This window comes from Triplophysa rosa, unplaced genomic scaffold (assembly GCF_024868665.1).
Source record: "Triplophysa rosa unplaced genomic scaffold, Trosa_1v2 scaffold305_ERROPOS295229+, whole genome shotgun sequence".
In the NCBI taxonomy this organism is placed as follows: Eukaryota; Metazoa; Chordata; class Actinopteri; order Cypriniformes; family Nemacheilidae; genus Triplophysa; species Triplophysa rosa.
The window spans coordinates 24,058-35,888 of record NW_026634327.1 but is presented as its reverse complement, the minus strand read 5'-3'; positions in this window follow the sequence as shown (position 1 = coordinate 35,888).

Genomic DNA, 11,831 nt, shown 5'->3' with positions numbered 1-11,831 from the left:
GGTAGACAACGGGGAGTCTTCTCGACCCGCAACTCACGTTGTGAGAGAGTCTGTAAGCATGTGGCGCGGTCCAAAATCCGTGTGCGAAGTGTCTGTAGAGGGTGGCGAGAGCAGTCCGGGACACCAGAGGGAACTAGAGAGGAGTAGCAAGCAAAGGTGACTAGACAAGGCAGCGAGAGATACTAGGAGAGATGAAATCTCTTTCTTAGACAGGATAGCTATGGCAAGACAAGGGCTTTAGTAAAGTTCTCTAGGCTAGACACACTAGACCTAGGTCAGTCTGCACAGGCACTATAACATGCAACGGTCAGACACACGACAAGAGATACAGATGGGTAATAAAGGGAATATTAATGAGCGGGGAATGGGCTACAGGTGCGGTGGAAATAATGGGAATGAGAACGCTAAATGAGTAAATAATTAAACAGACGTGCGAGTGCTGAGTGGAAATTCACCCGTGCAAGGAGATCCTATCGAAGACACCAGGGCTGGGAAAGTGATGCAGACACTGAGCACGTGGCTAGCCGGTGACTCCCCACGTGCTTGACAATAACACCACAACCCACGTGCAAATCGAAACCCCGACCCGACCAGGACCATGACATTTTTAGACCTTTATTTTATTATTTTTATTATTTCGGTATACTGAGTTATTTAAGTTTTTGAAACTTTTATTTTATTTTATTATTTTGGTATATTGAAGCCAAGACCCTATTTAGTTGTTTATTGAATTGTTGTTTTACATATTGAGATGTTGACTTTTAGCTTTGAAGCTTTTTTAAAAAACCTCCTATTTTTATGGTTTCAATTTATTGAGTTACTAATTTTTAACTTTGAGACTTTGACTTTGGTTTGATTCTATCTCAACTTATTGAGATAATGATTTTAAATTTGATGTTCTGAGACTTTTTATTTTTTTATTTAACTTTTTATTTCAGTTTATTCAATTATTAACTTTGAAGTTTTGAAATTTTCTTTTCATTATGGATGATGGAAGATTGATTGTTTAAGATTTATCATTTTAAAAATATGATTCTCACTATTGATATTATAATCATAGATTAATATTTGAGTTTCATGTTTAAGACTTATTTCCCCATTAGTGATTTATACCTTTGTGGCAAGTGGGGCATGGTTTAGCGAGGTCTGGCGTGAGAAAGACGGCGCGTAAGTAGATCAGCTGTGTCTCGTTACAGTGATTGGTGAGGAGACACATAAGAAGCTGCACGAGTGAACGGCAAGACAGAGAGAGAGTGGCTGGGAAACGATGCATACCGTCTGCAGGACGAAGAAAGCCTTCAACGAGCAAGAGAGTTCATACGCAACAGATACTTAAAGTTGTAAGATTGTAAGAAGTGCAGTGGCGCGAACTTAGTTTGATTGTGATTGAGGAAATAAAATAATCTTTGTTTCCCAGCCACGCCGACCCCACCTCCTTTCTTCCTACCTCTACGAACTGAGTTACACTGGTGCCGAAAACCGGGAAGAAAGGAGTGAGCTGCCGCTGCCATGCAGTCCCCGCCAACCATGCCGTTTGCGGACGTGATCCAGTCGCTCGCCTGTCTTCACCTTGAATACCACCAGGCGCTGCTGAGCCTCCGGGATGACCAAGAATGACGCTTCCAAGCCGGAAGACCGCAAAGCGTTCCGGAGCTGGCTAAGTCGGGAAGGAGCCGCGAGGGAGCCATCGGCCGCACCCCCAGCCACTGGCCTCCTTCACAAGATGGGAGCTCAGGACGACCCAGAGGCATTCCTCGAGCTGTTCGAGAGGTCCGCGGAGATTGCGGGCTGGCTGCTGGATGTCTCGTCAGCACGGCTTATCCCCCTATTAACGGGGGAGGCCTAGCTGGCCGCCCAGCAGTTGCCAGTCCCGAATCTCTTGGACTACGCGGACCTCAAGAAAGCTATCGTCCAGCGGGTCAGCCGGAGCCCCGAGCAGCACCGTCAGCGGTTCCGCTCACTTGAGCTTGGGGAGTGCGGCCAGCCCTTCGCGATGGCCCAACAGCTCCAGGACGCATGCCGCAAATGGCTGATGGCCGACGGAAGCGACGCCGAGGGAATCATCGATAAGGTGACACTGGAGTAGTTTGTGGCGTGGCTGCCGATGAGGACATCCCAGTGGGTCCAGTGTCACCGGCCGGCGTCGCTGAGTCAGGCCATCCAGTTGGCGGAGGACCAGTTGGTGGCGTGCCCCGGGGTCGGCCTACCCCGACCATCCACCTCTCTCTCTCTCCCTGTGTTTTCCCCCTCTTTCCCCAAACCTATCCCCTTTCCCAGGACCCGGACGGGCCTCGTCCCCAGGCCATCGCCCTGGACCCTGGAGCCAGCAGGATCATCCAGACCCTTCCAGCGAGGAGCGGGCCAATACAGCGGGACGGCAGAGCCGTCCATCACTCCAGCCTCTCCTCACCAATCCCCTGACCTACTTCCTGCCGCTAGAGCGGCGGAGAAGCCTGGGCCGATCTTTTGGCAGTGTTGGGAGCCAGGTCACACGATTGACCGCTGTCACATCATGGAGGTCGGTACGGTGATCCGGATCCCCGACTCCCCTCAGATTGCCCCCGTTTCAGCCGGCCTGTATCAAATACCTGTGAGTATAAAGGGGAATACGTATCAGGCCTTAGTGGATTCAGGGTGTAACCAGTCCTCAATCCACCAACGTCTGATTCAATCTGTGGCAGAGGATAAGAAATGCACGGTTAAGGTACGGTGCGTGCACGAGGACGTGGTGCACTACCCCTTAGTGTCACTGCCAATCCAATTTCGGGGACAAAAGCATAGGGTAGAGGTGGCGGTTAATCCGCACCTCCAACATCCGCTAATTTTGGGGACGAATTGGCAGATGTTTACAGTTTTATTGGGGCAATTGTGTGCGGATGTCTCTTGGGCAAAGTGAAGGCAACGGAGGGGGGGCGGTCGCGCAGGTGGGAGAAGTGTGTATTTCTGAGTGTACCCCACCAAGCTACTGTTATATGCATGAGCCACGTCCGGTTGGTCGAGGTGGCGGTGTCGCAACAATCTTTAGAGACTTTCTTACTGTAACTCAGAGAATGGAGCATAAATTTAAATCATTTGAAGTGCTTGCGTTGAACATAATTGTTCCAATTGAAAGTAAAAAATCATTGCTTTCTTGTACGTTGGCTACAGTGTATAGACCCCCTGGTCCCTACACTGATTTTCTGAAAGAGTTTGCGGACTTCCTATCGGACCTATTGGTTAACGTTGATAAAGTACTAATTGTCGGAGACTTTAATATCCACGTAGATAGTGCTAACGATGCATTAGCAGTGGCGTTTACAGAGCTATTACACTCTTTTGGAGTAACACAACACATCAATGGACCCACTCATCGATTTAATCATACACTAGACTTGATTATATCTCACGGAGATGATCTAACCAATATAGATATTATACCTCCTAAGCGACGATGTCACTGATCACTATCTTATAACATGTACACTGCGCACTGCAGAAATCAGCCGTTTAACTCGTTATCGACAGGGTAGAACAATTACCTCGACTACTAAAGATAGTTTCGCAAAGAGCTTGCCAGATCTGACTCCTTTAATAACCATACCAATAAATACAGAATCGCTCGATGACATGACCAGCAAATTGGGTACTATTTTCTCTAATACATTAGAAGCTGTCGCACCTATGGGACCGGGTTGGACCTGCACGGTTTCGGCGGGTGGGGCTTCCTGGGTCGCGGCTCGTGGGCTCTCCCTATTCTTCGTGGACGTTGCTTGGTGGCTTTGGTCAGGGTCACTGAGTGCAGCTATGACACGTCAGAGGAGATCTGGCCCTCCCGGCTGAGCCTGGTTTCTCCCGAGGTTTTTTTTCTCTCCATTATTCATCATTGGAGTTTGGGTTCCTCGCCACAGCAGAGACTGCATTTATTTATTCATTTATTTATTAGATATTATTTATTATAATGATCTTGCTTGGTCTATAAACACCATGCACTGTGCTGTGTTTTACCTTTCTGTGTTTTTCTAATTTGCTCCTGTAAAGCTGCTTTGGAACAATGCACATTGTGAAAAGCGCTATATAAATAAAATTGAATTGAATTGAATTGAATAGAAGTGGAGCCGGGGCCACGGGGATCAGACTCAGGGGAACGGCGTGCCGTAGAGAGGCAGCAGCTTTCTCGGTGCGACGATTTTCCCCTAGAGCAGTCCCATGATGACTCCCTCAAACATGCGTTTGAGCAGGTCCGTTCCATCGACGGGCAGCTTCTCCACCATGTGCAGCCGCTCATCTATCCCTATTTTGCCATTTTAAAGGACAGATTGTATCGAGTGACCCAAGACACTCAAACAAAAAAAGATACAACCCAGTTGGTGGTACCAAAGAGCCGTCGGGAAATGCTTTTCCATGCGGCTCACTGTAATCCAATGGCCGGACACTTAGGGCAAATGGCAACAGTAAACCGTCTAACGGCTCGATTCTTTTGGCCGGGCATTCATGAGAACGTGCGCAGGTGGTGCGCATCTTGTCCTGAATGTCAGCTAGTAACCCCACCGGCCACCCCAAAAGCACCATTGTTCCCTCTTCCGCTGGTTCAGGTCCCCTTCGAAAGAATTGGCATGGACCTGATTGGGCCATTAGAATGGTCAGCACGAGGGTATCGCTTCGCATTAGTCATAGTAGATTATGCGACGCGATACCCCGAGGCAGTGGCGCTCTGCAGTATTTCCGCAAAAAGTGTTGTGGACGCCCTGTTTTGAATCGTTTCCCGTATGGGAATCCCGAAGGAGGTCCTCAGGGATCAAGGCACGGCGTTCATGTCATGGACCCTCCACGAATTATACGGACTATTGGGCATTAAAGCTATTCGCACCAGTGTCTATCACCCACAAACGGACGGGCTGGTCGAACGGTTTAATCGCACGTTGAAAACAATGATCCGTAAATTCGTACACGAAGACACCAAGAATTGGGATCGTTGGCTGGAACCCCTGTTATTTGCTGTGTGGGAGGTCCCGCAAGCCTCCACAGGGTTTTCCCCCTTCGAGCTTCTCTACGGACATCAGCCCTGTGGGTTGTTGGACGTCCTAAGGGTGGCTTGGGAGGATGGACCTTCGGACCGGAAAAATCTAATTCAGTATGTCCTGGACCTGCGAGCAAAACTCCACACATTGGGGCGGCTCTCCATGGAGAATTTGTTACAGGCCCAGGACAGACAAAGACGGAAATATGACAGTGGTACCAGATTACGCAAATTTGCACCGGGAGACAAAGTTCTTGTATTACTCCCCACCTCAAGCTCCAAATTGCTCGCCAAGTGGCAAGGACCCTTCAAGGTCACACGGTGAATAGGCGATCTCAATTATGAGGTGGCGCGATCGGACAGGAGCGGGGCACATCAAATTTATTACCTCAACCACATCAAATTTATCACCTCAACCTCCTAAAAAAGTGGAGTGAGGCAAACAAGGTGATGCTGGCGACGGTATTGAGCAGAGAGGAGGATCTCGGGCCAGAAGTGAGCCACAAAGTTCAATCTCTTGCTCTGGTCCCGGGGATCACCTCTCACCCTCACAGCTCACCGATGTTGCCAGGTTGCACGTGAATTTCACAGATGTGTTCTCGCCCCTGCCCGGCCGCACTAACCTCATCGAGCACCACATTGAGACTGAGCCGGGCGCAGTGGTTCGCAGCCGGCCGTATAGGTTACCTGAACATAAAAAGAAGGTGGTTCAGGAGGAATTAAGGGCAATGCTAGAGATGGGAGTAAGAGTCCAGCAGTGATTGGGGGAGCCCGATAGTTTTAGCTCCTAAAACGGACGACTCGGTTCGATTCTGCGTGGACTACCGCAAGGTGAATGCTGTGTCGAAATTCGACGCATATCCAATGCCACGGATTGACGAGTTGCTGGATCGGCTAGGTGTGGCTCGTTTTTATTCGACACTGGATTTAACTAAAGGATACTAGCAGATCCCGTTATCTCCCTTATCCAAGGAAAAGACAGCTTTCACCACGCCGTTCGGATTACACCAATTCGTCACACTTCCGTTCGGCTTATTCGGAGCCCCGGCCACCTTTCAACGTCTCATGGACCGCCTGCTTTGGCCGCACGCTGCATATGCCGCAGCATACCTGGATGATATCATCATCTATAGTAATGTCTGGGAGCGACATATGCAGCATCTGCAGGCGGTTCTGATGTCGCTGAGAGGAGCGGGGCTGACGGCTAACCCGAATAAGTGTGCGATTGGGTGTGTGGAGGTGAGGTATCTGTGCTTCCACTTGGGTCACGGTCAGGTGCATCCCCAAATTGATAAGACGGCAGTGATCACGCAAAACCAAAAAGGAGGTGATGCAGTTCCTAGGGCTGGCGGGATAATATAGAAGGTTTATACCTAATTATTCGGATCTCACCAGCCCGCTGACTGACCTCACTAAAAAGGAAGCACCGGATACTGTCCAGTGGACGGAGCCATGCCAGCAGGCTTTTTTCCCAGGTGAAGGCTGCTCTGTGTGGCGGGCCGTTATTGCACTCTCCCGATTTCTCTCTTCCCTTTAGGTTGCAGACCGACGCGTCGGATCGGGGCATGGGGGTTTTGTCCCAGGAGATAGAGGGGGAGGAGCGGCCGGTGCTGAACATCAGTCGTAAGCTCTCCAGAAGAGAGACTATGTACAGCACCATTGAAAAGGAATGTCTGGCGATCAGGTGGGCCATCCTCACCCTCCGCTATTATCTCCTGTGGCGCGAATTCCATTCGGACCACGCTCCCCTCCATTGGCTCCACTGCATGAAGGATACCAACGCGCGGATCACCCGTTGGTATGTAGCGTTACAGACCTTCAAATTTCAGGTGGTCCACAGACTGGGGCCTCAGATGGTCGTAGCCGACTTCCTCTCCAGGAGGGGGGGCTGCAGGCCGGATGGCACCCCGGCCTGAGTCGGGCAGTGGGGGTATGTGGCAAGGGGGGCGTGGTTTAGCGAGGTCTGCGCCGAAGGTAGGAGGCGCGAGAAAGATGGCGCGTAAGTAGGTCAAGTTCACATTAAGATCAGCTGTGTCTCGTTACAGTGATTGGTGAGGAGACGCATAAGAAGCTGCACGAGTGAATGGCAAGACAGAGAGAGAGCGGCTGGGAAATGACGCATACCGTCTGCAGGACGAAGAAAGCCTTCAACGAGCAAGAGAGTTCATACGCAACAGATATTTGAAGTTGTAAGATTGTAAGAAGCAAAGTGGCGCGACCTTAGTTTGATTGTGATTGAGAAAATAAAATAATCTTTGTTTCCCAGCCACGCCGACCCCGCCTCCTTTCTTCCTACCTCTACAAACTGAGTTACAGCCTTATCTTGTTTTGTTTCAGTTCACTGAATTACAATTTGCATGGCTGAAGAGGGGCCAGGTCTCGCTTATGAGAGAAGCATAGCCATACAGGCTAAAATACAGACCATAGGAAAAGTTCTGTCAGAAACTAAGGGAATTAGAAATCACTTTTGGGAGGAGGAGACATACATTGATGCAGAAGGGCTAGAACAAATTCTAACAGAAGAAGGAAAAGACTGGTACCTGAACCAACTGACAGAGGTTCGAAATTTAGGTCTGGCCCAGTGGGAGTGGCCTTGCATTAAGTGGGGGGAAATTATGTAGAGTTGGAGTGTTGAAACAATACCTGAACGAAGTCTGCACATACCAATGTATCAAACCTAATAATCCCCCAGGCCTGACAGCAAGAACATCACTTATTCAGAGAATCCCCATAGATAGACTGGTAGGCTCTTATTTTGATAGAGGACAGGTCCAAGGGTTTCCATTGGGACAGGGACACACTGGACGGCTAATTAGCCACCCTGAGCTGAGAGTCTTTGCAGAAACTCGATATGTAAACTGAACAAGCAAAATATTGTGTATTTGCAATGAATTCGGAGGAGTGGTTCCTCAACAGTTTGTGGCAGTGACTTTGAAAAAATTGATAATGGAGATAGCCCCAGAAAACTCCAGATCTTGGTTTGCATCCTCTTATTAAACAATGCTTTAATAAACAAGTTAAATGAAATTTGAAATATCTGTACTTTTTTTAAATATAATTGAAAAAACATTGCCTTAACTATGTCATCCACTCCTGTAGATCTGTTGGGATCCAGATACCCAGTATGTAAGGACTCGATAGAAAAAAATATTTAGAAAATTGGCTGCAAGAACCAAAAATTTAAGAACAATATGGCCAGAAAGTGGTACTTTTGATGTGACAGTGTGTGAGGAGATGGAGGGATTAATTAAGAACTATAAGACAAGAGATAAAACCAAGAAACGAGAAGAAACAAGAAGAGTAGAACAGGAAGTATTGAACCTGTTCAAAAATGAAGAATTAATTTCCTGAAAAATATGAGAAAAATTAGAGAAGTGTTGAATAAAGATGGTGAAAATGACTCAGCCACCTCCCTACGAACCCCCCAGAAGCCAAAAGTTAGAAAGAATGCTAACGCCAAAACAAATGCATTTGGTAGTGTTATCGGGAGATATCTTAATAGAGGGACTGGTAGAGTTAGATCCCGAACAAGAAAGTAGTCTTAGGAGAAAAATCCTCTCAAAAGCAGAAAAAAGTAAGGATGGCAGGGCCAACCAAAAATCCCCAGTCTGTATGAGAGATCAGTTAAATGAAGAAGAAGAAATTATACATGGTTTAACTCACTCAACTTTATTTATATAGCGCTTTTACAATTTTCATTGTTACAAAGCAGCTGTACATGAGACATATTGACTATAAGCAAAATAATTAAAGTTGCACCTGCAAAAACAAGAAAAGGTTGAAAACACAGAAGACAGACATACCCACATACAAAACACTCCACACACACAATATGCACACGTACTAACACACATAGACATAGAGACACACACACACACACACGGATGCGCACGCACACACACACCACACACACACACGTACGTACACAGACAAGTATGCACACACACACACACACACACGCTCAGTGAGAGCACACATTTAGGATAAAGGAGAGAGAAGCACAGGTCAAATATAACAGACTATAAATTCCTATATGCAATATTAATTAAGTAAAACTTTAAAATTCTAAAGCAGCCCCCCGGTCAGGCAGATAGTGCAAAAACAGTATGCAAATGGTGGCGAGGAACCCAAAACTCTAATCGAGAAAAAAAACCTCAGGAGAACCCAGGCCCAACCAGGGGATTCCAGTTCCCCTCTGGCAAAAGCTGCTGCCTCTGCACAAGCTCCAGAGATCTTGCACAACAAGGCTAAATAAAATAAATAAACTTAATAATAAAATAAATTATAGTTTAAGATTATCATTAATAATCTAATAGCATTTGAAATTTTTGTGATGAAGACATGTCAAGAGACCGCGTCCTTCTTTATGGTCCTGGCCCTTATGACAGTCTGGATGAAGCATTAGAAGAATTATCAAAAAATTGTGAAGAAACTTACGATAATGCAACAAAATTTTGAGAAAAATACATACAGACTCTGCTAATGCTCTGAGAGATGTTTCAGGCAACAACTCCCAAGGAGAGAACTAAGAAGAAGACCACACCTCTGAAACCAGCAGTGGATAGAGACGCCAAGATAAGACACAACACACCAGCCAATAAAGTGGTCGCACCAGGAGCAACCTTAAGGAACCTCCAGAGAGGAGAACTATAGTTCGTAACGGGCAAACTATATCTCCAGGACTCAGAGTTCGAGCAAGGGCAGGAACCCTGGACACGAAACTCAGGAGGAAGACTAAGAAAAACTCGCAGCATGATTCACATCCCCAGGGAGGAGCCACAAGAACGCTGGAGAACTGGGGAAGGAAAACAGTTCCCCATTTTGATAAAAAGGAGACAAGCGCAATATGTGCCGTGGGCTTTTCAAGATCTGGATGGACTAGTTGCACGCCTGCCTGACCTACACGAAGGAGCCGGCAAATGGATCTTAAGAGTGGAGGAAGAGTCGACAGGAAAACTACTGGCATTGGAAGACGTCAAAGCACTCCTAGCCAAATGTGTGGGAAGCTCCAAAATGAATGAACTTTTAAGGGCAGCTGATGTCCCAGCAATAGATACATCAGTCTGAGATGGAGACTCGTTTGACACATATAGAAGGCTGATGTGGCAGGAGTTAAGGAAGGAATTTCCCAACCGCATTGATCCTCGGACACTCAAGTTTAGTTTAGTTTAGTTTTAATTTATTTATATAGCACAATTAAACACAACGTGAAGTTGACCAATGTGCTGTACAATCTAGGGGAAATACAAAAGCAATAGACCATAAAATATGTACACAACGTACAACATGTTTTCACACACGACTATTGAAATAAGCATCTAACTAGGATCAGCCCACAGGCCCGAACGCCACCTCCAATAAATGTAGTTTTACATGTTTCTTAAAAATGCCTATGGAAGGGGCAAGCCTAAGATGGATGGGCAAGTCATTCCACAGTTTAGGGGCTGCAACCGCAAATGCTCGATCGCCATTTGACCTTAATCTGGACCTAGGAATGTCCAGGATCATCTGATTTTGTGACCTGAGGGATCGAATTGGTTTATGTACAAGAAGGAGAGCAGTTAAATAAGACAGGGCTAGATTATGTAGAGCTTTATAAAACATAATCAACAATTTCAGGTGAATTCTATATTTCACCGGCAGCCAGTGAAGGGCGAGTAGAATTGGTGTTATATGCTCCCTTTTCCTGGTACCAGTTAAAAGTCTAGCTGCAGCATTTTGGACGTTGAACAATGCTTGACTTATACCAATATACAGAGAGTTACAATAGTCAAGTCTTCCGAAAATGAAAGCATGGATAATCAATTCAAGGGTCACTGGGGACAGAAAGGATTTTACCTTAGCTATTAATCTTAGCTGGAAGAAGCAAAATTTAACCACTGAGTTGATCTGTGCATCAAATTTCAAATGGCAATCAAATTTAACACCCAGATTACTCACCACCGATTTACTAAATGGGGTTAACTCACCCAGGTCAAAGATACCTTGGGAATTTGGGGCGCCAAACCAGATTATTTCAGTTTTGCTGTCATTTAGATTCAGATAGTTCTGTGACAAAGATTTAACTTTGTGTAGGCATCTCAGTAATGAATCAAAAGAACCCTTTTCATGCTTCTTTAGGGGTAAATAAACCTTTCCACCTGGCAGGAATTTTTATACAGAGGACCTTCACCTGTCCAGGAATTTTCACCTGCACCAAGAATTTCACCTGTACCAGGTCCTCTCACATATATTAACACTTATAAAAATATTAAAAATCTGAATTTACTGTTCTTCTCAAAACCAACTCAACAGAAAACACAGATCAATGCATGCATTTTTACTCCTTTGGAATCAATACCCTTTTAATCTTCCATTTTAGATTTTTTCTATTAAATTTAGTTCGATGAATTTAGAAGAACTTAAAGTGTCTCACCACGAGCAGTCTCTGGCAAACAACACAACCTAACTATATAAGCAAAAACTGCTTACCTTGGCCAATGTGTTGTGTTGCTCCTCCAGACGCCGCCCGCCGTGGTCCACTTCACTGCTCTTTCAGAGGATCCTGTTCGTGATGCCAAAATGTTGTGGTTTTTCTTCTTTTGATTCTGAAGAACGACTCTTGAGTCAAGGTTTTGAAACCAAAATAGTTAGACTTTATTGTCACAAGGTTGAAACAAAGCCGAGTTGGATTGCAATGCAACTGAACAACTCTGGTTGGGGGAAGACCTTTATACTGGTCCTCACACCGACACACACACACACACACACACTCACACACACGCACGCACGCACGCACGCACGCACACACACACACACACACACACACACACACACACACACACACACACACACA